Raw genomic sequence first — 21,440 nt, 5'->3', positions numbered from 1 at the left:
CATGAGTTAACTAGAGTGGTTAGTACTTTATGTGATATACACAGAAGTTCCAGAAAATTCAGTCTTCAGTACAGACCTAATGGAGGTTAGACAACAACTACTTTCTCTGTGTGTTATTTAATAAGCCTTCCGATACGGGGGCTTGTCCTACATGTGATGTCCCAAAGCACAAATTTATGTAAGTATGAAAGTGGGGATTTTATTTGTCACTTTCCCCAAACTGCAGCAACCTCAGGCATAGTATATCTAGAAGTCGGAGGAGTGGAAGTACTCCCTTTAATGCTTTTTTAAATGTATGTTTGTATGCATGCATGCATGCATGTATGTATGTATGTATGTATGTATGTATTAATTAATTAATTTATTTATTTATTTATTTATTTATTTATTTATTTATTTATTTATTTATTTGCAGTTATATGAATTCACATTTTCAGGCAAAATACTTCTGAAATGGCGCCTTCTGCATGACATGTTGTCACAGTTGGTAAAGTGTCTGCCAGAAGAGAAAAAAAATATTTATGCAACAGCGAAGAAATACATTTGCTTTCAAGAATCTCTGTGGTTGTTATTACAGAAAAATAAGTTTACATATAAATATGTCTCAGTTGCACCCTTCTGGAATGCTTGTGCTATAAGAGAGAAACATGGCTGCAAACTGGAAGCTCTGGATACTGCAATTTTACTTATTTCATGTTGCAAGTGGATTAGCAGAAAATTCCAAACAGCTGAAGAGCTTCAGCAAGCAGCATTCCTACATGTTGCTAGATAAAAATTCATAAAAGTATTTAACTCTTACTTTCCTTGATGAGGAAAAAGAAACATTAACAGTGCCTATTTGCCACTTATCAGACATTTGCTCATTACAAGAGCACATGGTTTTACAGAGATGCATATGTTACTGAGTTGAATAAGGCTATAAAATAAAATGTGAGTCAGATAAGGCAGAATAGGAATACAGCAAGAAGGGCTGTAAAAATAAAGGATTTAAAAAAAACAGAGTAATGTAGGGCTTTAAGATGGTCAAATAAAACCTCACATCACTGCAATTAAGGATGGCAGTATCTGTGGCTGTAGACAAGCGACAAACATTTTTTTATTTAATCAACCCTGCAGAATCTGTGTTAGAAAGGGGCATTTTGTAATAAAGTATAAAACCAAAACAAAGTGTTCAAAATAATTTGGAAGGGGCTGAATAGAAATAAGAAAAACTGCATGAGAACCATGTAGAAGTGAAAAAATTTGATACACTGAAATTTGAAAATGCACCTGTGCTGAAATTTCTTGAAGTATAGAAAACTTACAAGGCAAACTCTCAAAAAGAAATATTTAAAATTAATGCACAACGTGTTCAATTTAAACATGATACAGGTGAAAAGTATAACAGTTTTTTTTCAGAGAATATGACAGCTGTGTATAAATTAACTTATTCTGGGATGTTATTCTTAAGCTTGAAACTGCTGTCTGCTGAGATGTATATATCGAAATAAAAATATCTGAAGTCATTTTCAAATACACTTATCTAAAGAATGGGAAATTAATATATTTTACATCATGTGGTTTGTGAGAAGTTAAGAATGGTTAAGCAGATTCATACAGTTAAAAAAGACTGCATATGTTCAAAATCATTTTGTCACAGAGACTACTCATACACTGCGCACAATCTTAGCAATGACATCCTATTTAATTGTATTGGTTTGTCTATAAGCATAGGAAACTTAGATTAGGATATCGAATACAAATAAAATCTGATGTTGTGCTGTGTATCATCCCCTCAAAAAAGTACCCATAGAACTTGGACATAAAACTCAACATGAACTGAATAAAAAGCTCAGGTGCAATATTAAGAAACACTTAAAATTAAAGAAAATGGATGAATAGCATAGTCACAATTGTGAAGAAACATAAGGTTTGCATTTGCATTGCTCCAACATATATTTAATAAAGTAATTAAGAATAACCACAAACTACTGCTGAAAGATGGAGAAGTGATTGCAAAAGAATGACAAATACTACCCCCCGGATTCATGAAGCTTGTGGCAGGCATAGCGTAGGTGGCATAATGCCAAATATGTCCACCGAGCGATTCAGGTATGAACCAATCCCACGTGCACTACCGTCGTACGCCAGAGCTACGCAGCCCTCGGCATAGGTATGCAAATCACCCCATGCGCAGTGTCGCACCATGCTAATGAAGGCATACAGCGATTCACGAAGTGGTGCAGGCGTAGCGCAAGCCCATGGAAATGTAAACCAAAAAACATGGTTTACATTTTCCCAAACAGAACATTGGAGTTATGGAAGTGGACCACACGCATGTATTACAAAGTTAACATATGCCAATGGACAAATACATAGCCAATGGCACAAGAAAAGATGCACAACACCTAAAAAACAACATTTAATGTCATTTCCACAGTAATGCACAGTACAACCGCAGGGCATGTGTGGGCAAACAGGAATACAAAGTAAATATATAAAAATGGCAGAAAATCGCAATGAAAGACAAATTAGGATTGCACCATAATATGCAATGGTAGGCATGGCACATCACAAGCAAGGCGCAAGGGTTGCCAGGGCCCCGCAACAGTGTTTGGCGCTGTAACTATGAATTAGTAGTCAATGCCATGCAAATGAGGCAGGTAATACTGAATCGCAAACGTCCCGCTGGATTAAGGATGTACCTGATGGTGCAGCGCTATAACACCGAGGAGTGTATCAAAGGTGATACATGACATCAGCAGAGGGGTGTGCCACCGTATCAGTAAGCACATTGGAGCAATGCAAATCTGGCCTGGCCGTTGTTAAGCAACGCTGAAGGACAGGGGTGGGGAGGAGAGTATAGAACCATTCAGCTGAGAGCACACATGGTGCCCGAAAGCGCATGTGTACAGGGATGAACTCGTGCCCGAAACCCAGTAAGCGGATGCACGCGCCACGAATAATAGCACAAACAGGAAGGACAGGGGAAGAAAAGAAGGAAATGCCGAACCAGGGTAATTGGCGTACTAATGAGCAATTAACACCAATCAACACACGGCAGCCAATCAATGGCAGTAGACAAGCCTGCATGCAGAAACCTGCAAAACAGGATAGGGGAGGCATAGGATTGCAAACAAAGGTGTGGAGGACCTGGAATGCAAAGATAGGAGAACTGTCATAGCAGAGCAAAGCAAACCCATAGTAGATCGGCAATAGCACACATTACGCAAGATAAGCCTGGTCTAAGAAAGTACAAATGAAAGCAGGCAGCTGGATGCATGCCAGCAAATGGTAGGTGTAATGTGCACAAATGTAAACGGAAGGGCAGGAGGTAATTCACAGCATCCAAATGTAATGCAACACCAAAGGCAGCACAATAGCGGTTTCGTAAATAAAACACAGAAGATATCCTGTAGCCATGATTGTACATACACACCCTATGACATCATCTGTGTTCACAGCAAAACAGTATAAAGTGTGAAAGCACCCAACACACACCTGTGTATTCCCAAACACCGCACCATAGGTGTAAACAGACAGGGAACTTTTAAAATTTACATGTTGGGAGCTGTCATAGCTGTGATTCATCAGCATGTGTTACAGACCGACGGTGCTGTGGAGGATGAAGCCGACAACCACCATAGGCCTCGGAGGAGGAGAAGAGTGTTCAGACCAAGGGTAACCTACTGGGGGCTACATGATCTGGAGATAGTAGAGCGTTACAGGGTGGACAGGGACATCTTACAGCAAATAGTAGAGCTGTGCCGGCCACGCCTGAGAACCAGAAACAACAGAGGGGAACCCATCCCAGTGGACACGAAAGTATGTGTAAGCTTGCAAATACTAGCCACAGGTATCTTTCAAAGGCCAACTGGAGATATAATGGGGATCTCTCAGGCATTGGCATCGAGGGTACTACACCAGTTCCTGGATACCATGTTACCACATGCCAATGAGCATATACACTTCCCATGAACTCAGGAGGAGTTGGCCAGCAATATACGTCACTTCCACTGTGTGGCAAACTACCCGGAGGTACTGGGTGCAATAGACTGCACGCACATACAAATTAAGTCACCACCCGGTGAGTATGGTAGACGCTACATAAACCACAAGGGATTCCACTCCATCAACTGCCAGGTCGTGTGCAATGCCCAGGGCATTATCATGGATGTGTGTGCTGGCAGCCCTGGAAGCTACCACGACTCCCATATCTGGCATGCCTCACAGCTGTATCAGGTATTTGTCAGGGGGGACATCCCACAAGGTCACCTTGTGGGGGATGCTGGCTGTGCTCTGGAGCCATGGATGATGACCCCCATCAGAAATGCACACACACCAATGCAAGAACGCCATAATGAGGCACATGCACAAACCAGAATCATCATAGAGCATGTGTTCGGGATGCTGAAATCACGGTTCCAGTGCTTGGACACATCTGATGGAGCCTTGCAGTACTCTCCAGGCACGTGTGCACACATCTTCATAGTATGTGCCATGCTACATAATATGATCCTGCAGAAACAGCTGCAGCAGGGTCATAATGGGGGAGGGCCTCACAGCCCACCGCAAGTGCCAAGGCCAACACAAGCACAGAGGGATCCAGACCACGAACACACTGTGCCTGGCCCAGTAGGCAGACGGAGGCGTGCCCAATATGCCTACGCCTTGGCAAAGAGGGAACATATAGCACATACCTTGACAGTGTAGGCTCCCACGGACTGACCCCACCTGCACACAGTAACATGGATGGCACACAAACACGACTACCTGTAAATTGTGATGTATAGGTGGCCCACTGTGGAATCCTACATAGGCAGCCCTCAAACATTGTACATGCAACAGCCATGGGAACATGGAACTGTCAACACCTGAACAGTAGATGCGCCCATCAGCATCTGTCGGTGCTGTGTGTATAGGTTCCCAGGTACATCGGTAGGTAAACACCCAATTGTCAGAGGCAAAACACCAAACAGGGCAAACAGTGACACCCGTCGCCACAACATTGAGTAAGCAACTGTCACGTACTGGAGCAGAGGCAATCGCGGGAGCACATGTGTGTAAGCACTGTCCTATGCACAGTCATCACGGATAACCCGCCGCGTTACTGAGGTGCTCCACAAAATGTAATCATGGATGTAGTGTCAAGGCAGGGGATGTACCCATGACAGGTATTAGTCACACCGGCATGCTGCATCCACGGTCTTATGAAGGTGTAGCAAATTATCGGGTGTACCTAATTGTGATATACATACCCAGTGCTGGAGTACAGCCAGTAAACATCACATGGACATACCATTAACTGGACCCATCAAGTTGTAAACTAATGGAGTCTTCCATGTGAGTGTAGTGTGGAGTAACTGATGTAGTGTACTGCACATACAAATTGACATAATTCGTGTACAACCCCCAGATGTCCAAGTGGTACATGCAGTGACTGTCGTGCATGTTCCCGGTCCCACGTCCTGCAAGGGATGTCACATAATCCCGACGGCACGGGTAATGCATTCCAGATGCAGGTCATCAGAATATGTGTAGCACACGTTAGCGGGAATAAGCGTTGCCCACAGCTGGTAAGCGATGTTTAAATACAACTACACAGATATGCGTGAAACAGGGCTAAGTGTCACCGACCACTGCGCAGATCACGGTCAATGATGTACAGAACAGGTGATACCAGCATTAGTCACCCCTGAACAAATAGCGCCTGCTCTGAAAGGTAAAATGACCACTGCCAGGAGTGGAACAAGCAGTCATGTACACAATCACCCAACACTATTGCTAGGCAAGATGTACGTACGGTAGGGTTGCCACAGTTCAAATGACCAATGTGGGACATACGCCAGATGTCAGCAGGACGACACACACCCGGCCAGGACAAAAACCAGAACGACAGTGTTTTGCATAGATAAAAAGCTTATAGTCTCGAAATGGTCGCAGGTACGTGTTCCGTGTCCTGTAACATGTAGGTGGGTCAGATACAGAATAAGTGTGTCATGCAACTATGACATAAACTATAGGGAATATGTTTGTCCCAAAGTCACAGGACATTTGCTATGTTCACAAATATTTTGCAGGACACAACTGCACAAAGAGGGATTGTCCCTCGCAAAGTGGGATGGGAGGTAATCCTAACCTATGGGAGGTGTGTAATGTGACAGGTACAGACACAAACGTGCGGAGTCCAGGAAACACAGTATACACTGGCAAACACACAATGAAAGGCATAGCATGCCTGTCACCACCCCTGTCCGAGATATGTACATATATATATATATATATATATATATATATATATATATATATATATATATATATATATATATATATATATATATATATATATATATATATATACACATATATATATATATATATACACACATATATAATACAGATAGAAAGGGCGATAGTGTGACATATGTCAATATACAAGGGGTCACTGGCATCTGCAAATATATAGATAGGTCGATCACATTCTAAACACCTTTGAGGTACAAATAAACAGGATACCGCCAACTATGGAACGTGTCACACTCCGACACGTGTAACCAGGAGGATGAAAGACAGAAAGAACACAGTACTGGAACAGTAGAACCGCGAGCAATAGGCCGATAGTAAGGACATGTAGTCACCGCTGTCAGCGGTGCGGTCCACGTAGGTACCGTGTACAACTGTGGTTGTGAGTGATGTAGCCTGTGTATGTGTGTGTTGAGGGTGCCATGTGTGTTCCCGTGTGACTAAAGTGTGTGTGTGTGCCTGCATAGTGTGTCTGTAGGTGGCAACTCGGAGGTAGATGATTACGGTAGGTGCGGATATAGCTATCCATAGGCATGCGGTAAACACCTGTCCCATATTGGGAGGGACAGCCCCCCCTGGGCAGGTGTGTCCTGACATGAAACATTAGAAAGGGCAACTGTCCATGAGTGTAGGACATTAGTATGTCCCACATAATATGCAATAGTTGCAGGAAATACTCATGCCTGTATGTAAGAAACGGAAATGTTACATGCAAACCGATAAGTAGTGAAGGACCAAGAACAACAGGTATGTAATGAGGATAAAAGTATGTGCTATCCTGTGTAGTGACCGTGGCCATATGTCAGCCTGTAAACACCACTGTGTGACCCATAAGTGTCCAACTATGGCCATATGAAAAGGTGGCAAGCCATGTGACAGAGGGTCTGACACCAACACCACTGCAATGACTGAAAATATCTGGGACAGCCATACACGAGATAGCGTTCATTTACAAATATCCCTGCACATATCGCCGTACATCCGGAGGTATGGAAGTATCAACTGCACCTGCATACCATATAGAAACCAATTAACAATGGCCCAAAGTAAATTCCCATAATAGAAGTCTATTAAGTGATAGCACTGTAATTAGGGAAGGGGCCCACACACATATATATATGGACTATGTAGAAATGCAAGCCCCACAAAACCGTATATGCTACGTACACCCGCCTACATCCCCCACACTGTAAACAATAGCAATACTGACCGTAACCACAGCCCAAACATCTAGTTAGTCAATTACATCTGCTGAACCATTGACATACCTTGTGAGAGACATTTAAAGGCGCCATGCAAAATTGTATCCGTCATATAACGGAACAAACGGCGATGTTACAGGTGTTTGCAATAGTCCTTTATCAGACGGGTGGGATGACAGGTACAGTCACAGGTAAAAGCACATACTCAAGCCGTCACACACAATCCACGGGGGACATAACCCCAAAATAGACTTGGCTCTACACAAAGCAGTTGCAATTACACACAACAAAACACAATACAGGCCGTCTCCCCGAAGGCAGGGCAAATGGCCAATGCCCAGGTGGAGAATTCAATTATACCCCACTGCTGCCGCATAATTGGCAAATGGAGTAGCTGCACAGCTGAAGTGCACGTAATTAGTCACACCGGGCCACCAATTGGCGGCAGTAAACCACATGTTGCAGGTATAGACGTATATAAGGATGACATGCCAGATATGCAAACTGTATGCTCATACCGTATAACAGTTGAAAGAGTGATACAGAAGAGTGAGATAGAGATGAAACACCAGAATGATATCAAGGTATGTATAACACTAACTGTATGTATAGTATGTTCTGTATTACGTAATGTCAGTGTATGCATAGCCTGGTTTGCAGTAATTAACAGTGTCCACCATGTATAAAGTGGGGAATGGTATTTATGTAGTGATGTCTCGCTGATCGTACTAATGCTTGTAGAAGATGTGCGTCCAGCAGTGGGCCACACGGTAAACAGCACAGACACCACAAGGGAGGCAACATGATGGCGTTAAACAGAACAATGTCATACGACCCGCCGTCAGTGGCAGGGTATGTCCAATAAGTACGTGCCATAGCAGGGGATAGTATATGTAGATATACTGTAACAGTACGCACGTGTATGGGCATATAACATCAAAGACATGTCTAAGGTGGACCCTCTGTGCAAGTAATGGTTGAATTATGGGATACCATGTAAAACATGTGTAATGTATAGTACAGTAGATTGATACATCAGATATGTTACACAGGAGAACATGCATGACATGAATGCATAACAAAGGTATCATATAGTGATGTGAGTAGTATGTAATTAAGATATGTATAAACAGTTATGATGAAATAACTATGTACTCCACTCTGTGCATTTGCAAAGGACGCAAACATTACTTCCATACTAGAATAGCAGAAGAGATGTGACAGACAATTATGAACATGATTGGCGTGTACAATAACAGTATACATATGGCCCCTAGTCATGGAACATTGTAATAGCATGACAGCCAATCTAACTGGAAGGGCTATACCAGTAACCATGCACAAAGGACATGTAATAGCTGCACAGGTTCATAGTGGGGTACCATGCAGTCTGGCAAGTCAATGTGTAACAACAACTACAGTGTGCACACCAGTGGCACTTCTCCAGGGTAGTGTTCTGTGAACAGAAGAGCCATGTGTAACCTACACACTGCACAGTACAGCCACTGCAGTGATCCCTGGCGTGCATGTGTCCACCATCCAGCAAGCGAGGTATCACATGAACACTACTACTGACTGTCCATGCATGAAGTACATAGGAATCATGTCCCAAAGCATGGTGAGTGTCCGGTCTGGGAATGCAACCCCAAAGCACATGCCACACACAGTCGCATGTGTGCACATATCCATGAGCATCATGGTCATAGTGGCTATTGTGTATGTCATGTATGCGGAGTATATCCATAAACAAATTTGCAGACATGGGCCCTGTCTTTGCAGCAGACGTCACCCCTGAGTATGTAGTCTGCCAATGTGTACAGAGTTGGTGTCTGTACATAAGCCATATACATTAACAGTTGTAGCTCAATAAACATCATGGTGTTTTAATGTTGGGTTATGTAAAGCTGTTGTGTAAGGTACACCCTACGTGGGGTGTTGTACCCATGGATGTGTGCATACGTCCGGTGTTCAGAGGTACAATGGGTGCCTATGTACCAGCTACACACCCAGTACAGACATGTGTGAACACGTAGAAGGATATCCACACCACAGTGGCAATGTGGTAATCACAGGAGCGTGTGCGACATACATGTGTCTTACAAACATGTACAATGCAACATGTATGTAGGGGACTAACACCTATGAGATAATCAGTGGGAGGATGGTGTACTGCAAAGGTTATGTTCACACCAAGTGTCATGCAGGTAGAGGCCATGATGTTCATATCGGTATCTGTCACAGTGACACCCATATGGATGGGGTCTGTATCAGCTGGTGGAGCAACAACGGCGCTGGGTATGCAGTGGTCTGTAAAGCTAGGCAGGGAAGTCCCCTCAGTGGTAGCCTGTACCTCAGGGAAGCATATACCGAACATGAGGGCCCCATGACTGAGGACTGTGGTAAGCCAAGTGTAACTGGATTGCAGTATGTGATATGGTATGCCACCCTCACTGTGTGTGACCCGTCCATTAGCCACATTGCATAACATCCGGAGACATATGTTGTGATGTGCAGGTGGATGTGTATGTAGTCAATACCAGAATGGAGAACGGTGCTGAATGGCAGCGAGAGGACAATGCAGGCTGTGTGGACACCCGTGTCGTCATCAACTACTCTGGCGACTGTAGGAAAGGTGTTGAACTGGTGTAGAAGGCATGCTGTGGCCCCAACAAGACCAACCCAGCTGGCATCAAAGGACTGGAGCACAACAAAGACTCTATGAATGATGTCCATGATGATGTGCCCTATAGCCGTGCATAACAGTCCAGTGAGGTGTGTAGGGTAATAGTCCCAGATGTGCAGTGTGGCGCCACCTGTGAGGAGTGTTACTGTCACTGTGTGCCAGTCAAGGGCCACAATGTCTGGTACAAGGCTATTACTGAATATGGTGTCCCAGTGGGGAGACATGCTGTTCAGAGTTCTGTGGACATCACAGCCTGGGATATTGCAGGGTGACAAGGGGCCTGTGTCCTAGGACATATAGAGTGCAGGTCAGTACTGTGTAGGTGTGACTGCAGGTACACCGCAATGTACCTGCAAGGAATGTGGCCCTGCAGGGAGTGAGAGGGTGTAATGTTAGCAATGAAGCCATCAGACAGCATGTTGCCAACATCACCTGTTACTGTCATGTTCCAGAGTGACAGTTGTATGTGTGAGCAGATGTGGGTATTGCATACGACTACCGACATACCAACATAATGCCTTGTGGTACATCTCGGAATGTGTAGCAGTAATGTGTACGTAGCTAGTTATGATGTATGTGATGTGGGATCCTGTGGCCCTACCGAGGCTGACCAGTGAGTCACCCCGCCCATGGGAATGTACACCACTGTGTAACAGCCCCCACTTGTTGTTGTAAAGTATGTCCATGGGACTGCACCCCTAGAGTGTCGTCTGTATTCTGGTGTGTACCAGCATGGCTCTGTGTGGAATAGCATGAACCACATTGTCGTGTACGTGCTATTGAAGTGCACTGGGGTATGTCTCAGCATTTGCATGTGCATTGTCCACCTGCATGTGTGTCACAACAACAACTACCGCTGTCATACGACATCTGTAGTTGGTGTTGTAGTACTCATCTACTGTGTATGCCGTGAAGTGTGTGGTGCCGGTATGTGGCTAACAAGGGTGGGTAGCAGATGTTTGGATTCCACCAATGAGGGGATAACCGCAGGTGTGGAACAGCAGGCACATGTTGGTAGTGTCCATGTCAAGGATACTGTTGGTCTTGAAGGTGGTGTATGGGTCAAACCAGCTGAGCAGAGGTTATGACTCACGCACAGTGTATACCTAATGTGTCAGTACATGTGCGGCTATCACAGTTAAGTGTGGGTTACTGTCATTCTCACATCAGTAGCAGCAGTAGTTCTGGACACAGGTATATGCACGTGGAGCACCTGTGATGCATTGTGCGAAGTAACCAGCCGGGATGTGTGCACAACATAGTGGAATATGGGGACACCTCAGCTGTGGGTGTGCCAGTCCAGGTACGTACCTGAGAGGTACTGTCTGTCTATACCCAGTCATTGCAGGTGTGCTCCGCACAGCCAAGAGGCAGGTCACAGTCACTGCAAAGATATTGCAGTGGTACAGTATCAGGTGTGTCTTGCCTGTGTGAGTCTCAGAGGATGATGTCAAGCATTGTGTGACATGACCACATGCTTCACTTGCCAGTTCCCATTCTGGTGGTGACTGTTATTGGGCACTGTGCAAGACAGGCAGTATAAAAGCAGCAAGAGTCCAACATGTGATCCGTACTCCCAGGGCTGACAGGTGCAGGTCAACTGTGCCACAGCATCATGTTGTTTGGCAGGGTCTGTCAAAGTGGACGTATACTAGATGCCTATGGAATGACAGCAGAAGCATGGACAACAGTTGGGAGTGACACAGTCATTCGTAGTACAGTGGTAACAGGTCCGGATGATCGCAAAATGCTTCCCAGGGCGTGGACCACACCATCAAGGTGACAACACTGGTGGGCTATCGCATTTCCCTGCACATGTAGTCTGTGCCCTGAGTGACAACTTCAGTCACACAAACATGGAAGGGGAGTCACATCATACCTGCTGACTTGTGGCATGTGAGCATAAGTTATGTTGCAGAACCAGTTAGTGGACAGCAGGATGTAAGTGACTATTGCCTTGTGTAGCCTGCTCAGTGGAACAGCAGTGTGACTGCTGACAGTCACCTAAGACAGGTGTGTTGTGTATGTTATGACACCCTATTGGCTGTATGTGATGGGCACACGTGTCTGAAGGTCACAGTAAGCTGCCTGTCGGGCGCTAGAATCCGCCACATAACGCAAGCACTCAGGTCTCTCAACAGCAGGTACAAGTACGACTCTGTCATTGTCCACGCTGGTGTGAACGACCTGAGACGTACCTCCTTGGACTACATGAAAAGAGACATAGAGGAGCTCTCTGATTATGTAGCCCAGGCAGGTATGACCCTGGCCTTGAGCAGTATCCTACCTTCACCAAGAATGATGCCACAATACAGAGACAAGATGATCAGCTTTAATAATTGGCTTAAACTCTGGTGTCTTTCAAAGGGGATCCAATGTCTGTCTGCCTGGGATGACATGCTGGACAAGCCACGCTGCTTCACAAGGGACGGCTTGCACCTGTCACCCCTGGGCTTCCGGATATTGGCAAAGGCTCTTGCCACCCCCATAGTGCCTTTTTTAGTCAAGGCTCAAATTCTAAACCTACCACCCTAGTACACAAAAAAGGAAAAAAAACTAAGGGTAATGCTGCTCAATGCCAGAAGTCTCAACCTCAAGATGCATGCACTCGAGGCCCTTCTCAGTATGGAGAACATCGATGTCTGTGCTGTGACTGAAACCTGGTTCAAGGCTCCTGAAACCTGGTTCAAGGCTCCAGAGAGCACCCCGGCACTATCAGGTTTTACCTCATATCATGCGTTCCGGCCCCAAAATCCGGACAACACCAAGAAAGGAGGGGGGGTGTCTATATTCATCAAGGACACCCACACCTCAAGGTTGGTGGCAACGCACGATGCATCGGAGACCATCCAGGTGCAATTAACCATAGGCAAGACTGCTCTGCAAATTTGTAGCATGTTACAGGCCACCCTCTCAATCTCAGGAACCTCACATAGCTTTCCTGAAAACACTGGAGGGGATAAATGTATCTCCAAACACCATCATACTAGGTGACTTCAACTACCCAAATATAGACTGGGATCACTACTCAAGCCCCAACACTCTAGCCCTAAGGTTCCTAGAGTTCATAAACTCAAATGCCATGGAACAACTAGTCACCATCCCCACAAGAGGAGAAAACATACTAGATCTCATCATCACGAACATGGGGTCACAATGTTCAACACCGGAAGTATACCTCGCTGGTGAGATCAGACCATAAACTAATCTCACTGGAAGTCCACATCCCCCACCTGAGATAAAAAGACCACAGTGAAGAACTTCTCCAAAGCCGACTTCACACTTCTAAAGACTGGTGTGGTCTCCTTTAAGGCCCCCGAGCCTGTGGAAACCATTACTCAAGCCGCTGAATCACTTACTAATGCCTTCTACCAGCACCTACAGGACTGCATGGATCAGGCAATCCCAAACAAAACAAAGACACTTTGTACCAAAGGCAAGCCCAGTCTGGTGGACCCCAGCCATAAACAAACTCTACAACAAAAGGAGGAAGCTACTACAAGATAGAGCTAAATTCTTAAAAGGGAAACACCTTTGATCATTATAAGTAAAAAACTAAGAGCTCTCATAAAATCATCCAAGGCAAATTTTGAGAGAAAAGTCGCTAAGGACTCAAAAGACAATCATAAGGCCTTCTTTAGCTATGTTAGAAACCTGGGAGGAAACTCCCAGATATGCTCAGAATTAGTTCAAAATGATGTAAAAATTACTGAACCTACAGACATTGCCAACATACTGGCTGACAGGTTCAGTGCAAACTCCCCCCCCCCAAAAGGTGAGATATCTATACCAGAGGATTGTAACCCCCCAAACATCTCAAACGCTCAGGTGAGAAAGTACAGTTGTGTACACCTACCATAAATGTAGATGTTCGAGTGTCTTCACTGTTGCAGTCATAACTGTAGGGTGCTCCTGCCGGCAGGCAGCCCGAGGTCGGCCAGAATCCCAAAGTCTGGGTCCGGCGTCGGCTGTACAAGCTAGTACCCTGACGTCAGTACGCTTTGGTACATAGCCCTCAGCCGACGCCATCTTCTCCAGCCTTTCTTGCCCTAGATGTCAGAAGTCCCCAATAAAACAAAAATGAATCCAACAAGGAAACACAAATACACCACAAAAAAGGAAAAGGGAGAAAAAGTGGGGATAGGAGGGAGGAACCCGACTGCAACAGTGAAGACACTCGAACATCTACATTTATGGTAGGTGTACACAACTGTACTATGTTCTTCGTGTTTCACTGTTGCAGTCATAACTGTAGGGTGGAATCCCAAAGCAGTGTAAAAGGGGAGGAGGCTTTAGATAGAAGAAGGGGAGGCAAGAATACCCTGCAAAACAGCAGAGGCAAAGCCTGCCCTGGTCTTAGAAAACAGGGGGAGATTGTAGTGCTTGGAAAAAGTATGCACAGAACTCCAAGTGGCAGCTTCCAAAATATCCTTGGTAGGGACCCCTCTGAGGAAAGCTGTAGAAGTGGCAGCTGCTCTAGTAGAATGACTTCTAATGGTACCTGGAAACTGTTTCCCATGATGAGTGTAACAAAATCTGATTCCATAAGCAATCCATTTGGAAATAGTTTGTTTAGAAATAGGTTTTCCAAGAGAACTGGAGGCAAAAGAAACAAACAATTGATTAGACTTTCTGAACTCTTTTGTCTTGTCCAGGTAAAATCGTAACTGTCTGTGCACATCTAATGAATGCAAAATCCTTTCCCCTTTATTTTGAGGATTTGGAAAGAAAGTAGGAAGGTGAATTGTCTGATTTAAAGCCACTTTAGAAATCACCTTAGGCATGAAAGTAGGATTGGTCCTCAAGGATACTCTGTCCTGATGGAAAATAAGGTATGGTTCCACAGCCATGAGAGCTTGCAACTCTGAAACCCTTCTGGCAGAGGTCAATGCTAATAAAAGAACAGTCTTCCAGGATAAGAACTTAATATCTGAAGATGCAGCAGGCTCAAAAGGAGGCAAAGTAAGTTTTTCTAAAACATAATTAAGATCCCAGGCAGGGACAGGAGGGGTCCTGGGAGGCCGCAAATTTTTAGCCCCTCAAGAATTGCTTCACCAAAGGATGAGAAAAAACAGGAGGATCAGAACTGAAATGCAGAAATAGCAGAAGCATGAATCTTAATGGAAGAAAACGAAAGTCCTTTAGATAAAAGTTCTGAAAGGTAAAGCAAAATAGAAGAGAGATCAGGAACCAGAGGATCCGAGCCTTGGTCCTGCATCCAAATACAAAACCTCTTCCATTTAGAGGCATAGGATTTCCTAGTGCTAGGCCGTCTAGCTTCCAAAAGAACATCCAAAACTTGTTTGGGAAGACTAGAGGAAATCAAATTCCTTTGAAGAGCCAAGCTGCCAGGCAAAGGGTCTTGAGGTTGGGATGTAGTAACTGACCCTGATGCTGGGACAAAAGCGAAGGGTTCAGAGGGAGAATCCAAGGAGGCCCCAAGAACAGGTGCTTTAAAGTTGGATACCAAAACTGTCAAGGCCAATTTGGAGCAATCAAGATGAGGAACTTGGGCTTGTCCTGTTTTATCTTCAGTAATACCCGAGGTAGAAGAGGAAGAGGAGGGAAGGCATATGCTGAAAGGCTTCTCCAGCTGAAGGACAGGGCATCCACTCTCCAAGCTGTTTTGTGGAAGGACCTGGTGCAAAAGCGAGGCAGCTGATGATTGAGATAGGATGCAAACAGATCTATCTGAGGACATCCCCAAACTGCAGTAATCCTGTTGAATAAGTTGGTGTCTAGCATCCATTCGTGAGGATCTAAAATGTTTCTGCTCAGGCTGTCTGCTAAGAGATTCTGTTTCCCTGGAATGAATTGAGCCTGGAGATGTAGATTCAAATTTAGAGCTGTGTCCCATAAAGCCATAGCTAGTCTGCAAAGGGGGTAAGAATGAGAACCCCCCTGCTTGTTGATGTACCACATGACCGTGGTGTTGTCTGTGCGAATTAGCAGAGGCCCTGGTTGCAAAAGTTTCTTGAAGGCTAGAAGGGCATTTTGAACTGCCAACATTTCCTTCAGATTGATGTGCCAGTGAAGATGGTCCTTTGTCCAGGTTCCCTGCTGGCAATTGTCTAGAAAGTGTGCTCCCCAAGCATAATCCGAGGCGTCCATGGTTAGGATTTGAGTAGGTTGAGGAAGACGAAAAGGCTTTCCTTCATTTAAAGTGCATACCCTGGACCACCAGAGGAATTCCCTCTGAAGGCAGGGAATCAGAGGTATCAGAATATCCAGATCGTGGTGATGCTGTGACCATACACTTTTCAGATACCATTGAAGTTTTCTCATGTGAAGCCTTGTGTTTGGAATCAACAGAATGCAGGAAGCCATGTAGCCCAGAGCCTGCAGGAATTTCCTTGCAGTGAGCTGAGATAGAGTTGCTAAGGTGCTGAAAGTAGAAGCCAGCTGAGTTTGTTTTTCTGGAGTGAGGAAGGCCCTCTGTAAGGTTGTATTTAAGAGGGCTCCCAAGAATACCATTTGTTGAGAAGGGATCAAATGTGACTTTTTTGTGTTCACTGAGAATCCCAGTAGGAGGAAAAGACATTGAACAAAGTCCAGATGTTGAAGCAGAAGATCTTTGCTGTCTGCCTGAATAAGGCAGTCATCCAAATAGGGGTAAATCTGGATCCCCTGAAGTCTGCAGTAAGCCACTACTGGTGCCAGGCACTTGGTAAAGACTCTGGGCGCAGTAGATAAACCAAAGGGCAGTACAGAGAATTGAAAGTGCCTCGAACCTGCCTTGAACCTGAGGAATTTCCTGCGTTCTTGCCTGATGGGAATATGTAAATAGGCTTCCTTTAAGTCCAATGTCACCATCCAGGCCCTGAGAGAGCATTGGAAGTAGTTGCTGCAGAGTAAGCATCTTGAATTTTGGAATTTCCAAAAAGGTGTTTAACACAGAAAGGTCCAGAATAGGTCTCCATGAGTTTTGTTTTCTGGGAACCAGAAACAGTCTTGAATAAAAACCTTTTCCCATCTCCAAGAGTGGAACAGGCTCTATGGCTCTCATGGCCAGAAGAGCATCCACTTGAATTAAGGCCTCTGACCATTGATGTTTTGGCAGATCTGGCCAACCGTGAGCCCTTGGCAAAGTGTGAAAGTGGAATTTGTAACCTTTTAAAATCACGTCCAATACCCATCTGTCCTGGGTAATATGAGTCCAATTTCCGTAAAAAAGAGACAGTTTTCCTCCGAGAGGGGCATCCAGGTGAAGGGGTCCTGTAGCTCAACCGAGAGAGTCATTGAGCTTGCTTTCTTTGAGATTGGGATCTGTCTTCTCCCCTTCTAGGTGAAGAAGCAGTAGATCTGTAAGAGGCCTGACCTTGACCACAACCTCTGGAGCGCCTATACCTTCCCCTTTGAGGCCTGTCAGACATGGGAAAGGACCAATTTTTGGAGGGCCAATTCCTGGAAAATCTAGGAGGCTGAACTTGCAAGAAATCTTTTACAGTCTGCATAGACTTTGCCTTTTCTTCCATCTTTTTAATAACTTCCTCAGCCTTGGATCCAAAAAGAACATCATGTTGAACAGGGGCATCTAATAACTTAGCCTTAACCTGTTCAGGTAAACTTTGTTCATGAAGCCAGGCATGTCTCCTGATAACAGTACCAGAGGCTGCAGCCCTGCAAGAAGCATCCAAAGCATCAAAACTACAATGTAAACTATGCTTGTTCACTTGTTCAGTAGCATGCAAGACATCTTGAAGTTCCTTATCCTCTGCACAAGCAGGAAGGGAAGCAAGCTTTTGCTTTAAAACAGACAATAGAAATTGCTGATACTTAAACATATGAAACTGGCAATTTAAAGCCCTTACAGACAGGGTAGCAGAAGTATATACCTTTTATCCCCACCTGTCTAAAGCACGAATCCTTCTCAGAGGGAATAGGATTTTTAGAAGTAGCAACCTTAGCAGCCTTAGAGCCCTGAGAAATAGTTTCAGGATCCGCAGAAGGGTTTTTAAATAAAAATAAATGAGAGTCAGGAACCCTATAAAATCTATCAGGCTTAGAAGGAGCAGGAGGCATGGAATCAGGATTCAAATTAGCCTCAGAAAAAGCATCATCTACAATGTCCAAAACAGGAGGGATAGCTAAAGGCCTATGCTGGGGAAGAAGAAGAAATTCCCTAAGCCTCTTCTTGGAAGCAGAATACTCCTGTCCTTCCCAATGAAAATGTTCCCTCATCTCATGCAAGCTTTCCCCAAAAGAGAAATCCTCAGGCGGAGAGGCTGAGGGTAAAGAGTCCTCAGCATCCGAATCCTCATAAGGGGGAAAGGAATAGTCCTGATCTGAGGAAGAAACAGAAGATACAGAAGCCTGGTCAGAGGAATCCAGAGTAACATCCTGTCGAGGCCTTTTCTCAGGAGGGGGGTGAGAACACCTAATCATTGTAAGCAAATCTTCAGCCATCTTTAATAATTGCTTTTGTGTCTTGGGAGTGGATTCAGAAGCAGCTTGAGCAGGAGCTTTAGACTTAACAGGAGTCTTTGTCTTTGCCTTTGCCTTTGAAATAGTGATGGGAGTAGGCCTGAAAAGCCCCTCAGAAGCCGGTACCTGCACAGCGGTTCCGGACCCATCTGAAGGAGCGACGTCCGAAGGTCCTGCAGCAGTTAAAATAGTGGGCCTTGATGGCTCCCCATGGGAGTCCGTATCGGCCATCGGTTCAGAAGTGGCGGACGACAGGGGCTGCAAAAGCGCCTCACTGACGACAGCCGAACCGGACGCTGGCTCCAGCTGCAACGAGTCCTGTTTGGACCTCGGAGGCCTGTCTTTATCTTTGCGCTTCTTTTGAACTCCGGTAGTGTCCGACGACATTCTATAATTGAAGCGCCTGCCAAAATAATTTAAAGCCCAATCGTACCTGCGTTTTATAGTACAAGAGTTGAACCTGGCACAGAACTGACAACAAGAAACGTCGTGGTCAGGGCCTAAGCAAGGTAGACAGTAAGAGTGGAAATCTTTATGAGGTATTTGTTTCCCACACGCTATACAATTATTAACTTTTTCTGACATCGGAGGAACAAGAAAAAGATTCCCCAACGGGGTACTTAGCTTTGAGAAGAGAAGTAAGAACTTCGGACCGACAACAACAAAATACGCTGTTCGAAAATCGCCAAACAACGACTGCGAGCTGCTTTCCACCGCACGGCAAGAAAGACTGGAGAAGATGGCGTCGGCTGAGGGCTATGTACCAAAGCGTACTGACGTCAGGGTACTAGCTTGTACAGCCGACGCCGGACCCAGACTTTGGGATTCTGGCCGACCTCGGGCTGCCTGCCGGCAGGAGCACCCTACAGTTATGACTGCAACAGTGAAACACGAAGAACATCTGATCTCTCCAAGGCAAAAAACACAGCATCCATGGGACCAGATGGTGTCCCCGGATGTGTGCTCCACGAACTCAATGAGGAATTAAACCCACAGTTAGGGCAGCTGTTTAATCTTAGCCTCACCTCAGGATACGTGCCTAAGGAGTGGCGTACGGCAACTGTGGTCCCACTTCACAAAGGCAGTGCCTCCACTGACCCTGGAAATTACAGTCCCATCAGCTTGACAAGCCTGATCTGCAAAGCTATGGAAAGGATCATAATGGAACTCATAAATAAAGACATAGGGGACTTGCAGACTTTGGATCCGACCCAGTTTGGCTTTGTCAAAGGCAGATCATGCCTTTTAAACTTGGTTGATTTTTTCGAAACAGTCACCAAGGCCATTGATGATGGAAAGGCAGTCCACACGGCCTACCTTGACCTGGCAAAGGCTTTCGACACAATACCACACTCAGGTATCATTGAAAAACTCACCAACTTAAATGTAAACCCATACGTTACAAGATGGGTTGCAAACTGGCTAAGTGACAGAACCCACAGGGTCAGAGTTGCTGGCGCCATGTCAGACTCAAAGCCTGTCACAAGTGGTGTCCCACAGGGCTCTGTCCTGGGCCCACTCCTGTTTGGCATCTACTTTTCAGAAGTACAAGCAAACACAGGAGGATTATGGCTGACAAAATTTGCAGATGACTGCAAACTGGGCGCCATAGTTGAGAACGCATCTGACACAGATATCCTTCAGAAGGGTCTTATAGAAATGGATAACTGGTGCCAGAGCCATGGCCTAAAGTTAAACACCAAAAAATGCATAGTCATACCCTTTGGGAAAAACAAGGTTACCCCTAGCTACCATATAGGCGGCAACCCACTGAGCTCAGAAGAGGTTATCAGGGATCTGGGGACCCAGGTTGACAGTAACCTTTCGTTTGACACTCACGTTGCCAAAGTAGTTAGGAAGACCTTCTACATTGCCCACCTGATCATGAAGGGATTCACATCTAGATCAAGGGAAGTCATCGTCCCCCTGTACTCATCACTCATCAGACCAATGATTGAGTACAATGCCCCATTCGGAATGCATCTGACACGACACCTGTAGCAACTGGAAAGGCCCCAAAAATTCCTCACCAAAAGGATAAAGGGTCTCAAAAATATGTCCTATGCTGCCCGACTGAAGGAACTCCAGCTCTATTCAGTCGCCACCGCCTGCTCAGAGGTGACCTGTGCCTGACATACAAGGCCATGTCCAACCCAGAATTGATGAACATGCTTCACCTCAAAAAATCTAGATCCCTCAGAACTACAAGGGCGGGAGATTTAAACCTTGACACGGTTATTAATAGGACGTGCTGGAGGGACAGATTCATCACCCAGAGACTCCCTATGCTGTGGAACAAAAACGCAGTACATGTAAGGCAGAGCACCTCGCTGGCTTTGTTCAAGAGAAATCTTGACCAATGGATGGGAGATCGCAAATATACCCCAGGGATTATCTCAGTGTCACTGCTTGACAGAGGCCCAGCAAAATAATGGGATAGTATCCTCCAAACTAAAGGGGTGGCAAAAGCCACAAAACTCTGGACTAGGCTTATAAATGCCCTTGGGCAGATAGCCTAGTATGAACCTATGAACCTATAGGTTGGTGTGGTTGTGTTTGGCGATGTGGGCTGTCGTCGGTGCCCACACAGAGTATGGAGGGGTACTGTACAAGGTGTCTTCATATGTGTGGCCTGTGGTGGGGATCATGTGGGACCATGTGATGTGCAGGGTGCGTTGCCAATGTTGCACAACCCCACATGACTGTCAGGTGCAGTCAGGGTTGGTGACAGTATAACCCCCAGCAGGGCTGCATATGTGCATCCCCCACAGGCTGTACTATTGTATGTTGGGAAGTGTGCATTGACTGTGGACATGAGAATAGCTCTATTGCCACATGTACAACATAGT

General features: G+C 45.3%; 1 protein-coding gene across 2 annotated transcripts in view; it reads right to left on the bottom strand.

The window, feature by feature from the left end:
• LOC122805531 overlaps positions 1 to 21,440 on the bottom strand; it is a 2,823,268-nt gene that overhangs the window by 193,554 nt on the left and 2,608,274 nt on the right. The gene's annotated exons all lie outside the window — the stretch shown is intronic.

The sequence above is a fragment of the Protopterus annectens genome, chromosome 6.part1 (genome assembly GCF_019279795.1).
Source record: "Protopterus annectens isolate FY-2018-M chromosome 6.part1, PAN1.0, whole genome shotgun sequence".
NCBI classification, from domain to species: Eukaryota; Metazoa; Chordata; order Ceratodontiformes; family Protopteridae; genus Protopterus; species Protopterus annectens.
The sequence above is the reverse complement of the archived record's forward strand: the minus strand, read 5'-3'. Positions and strand labels throughout refer to the sequence as shown.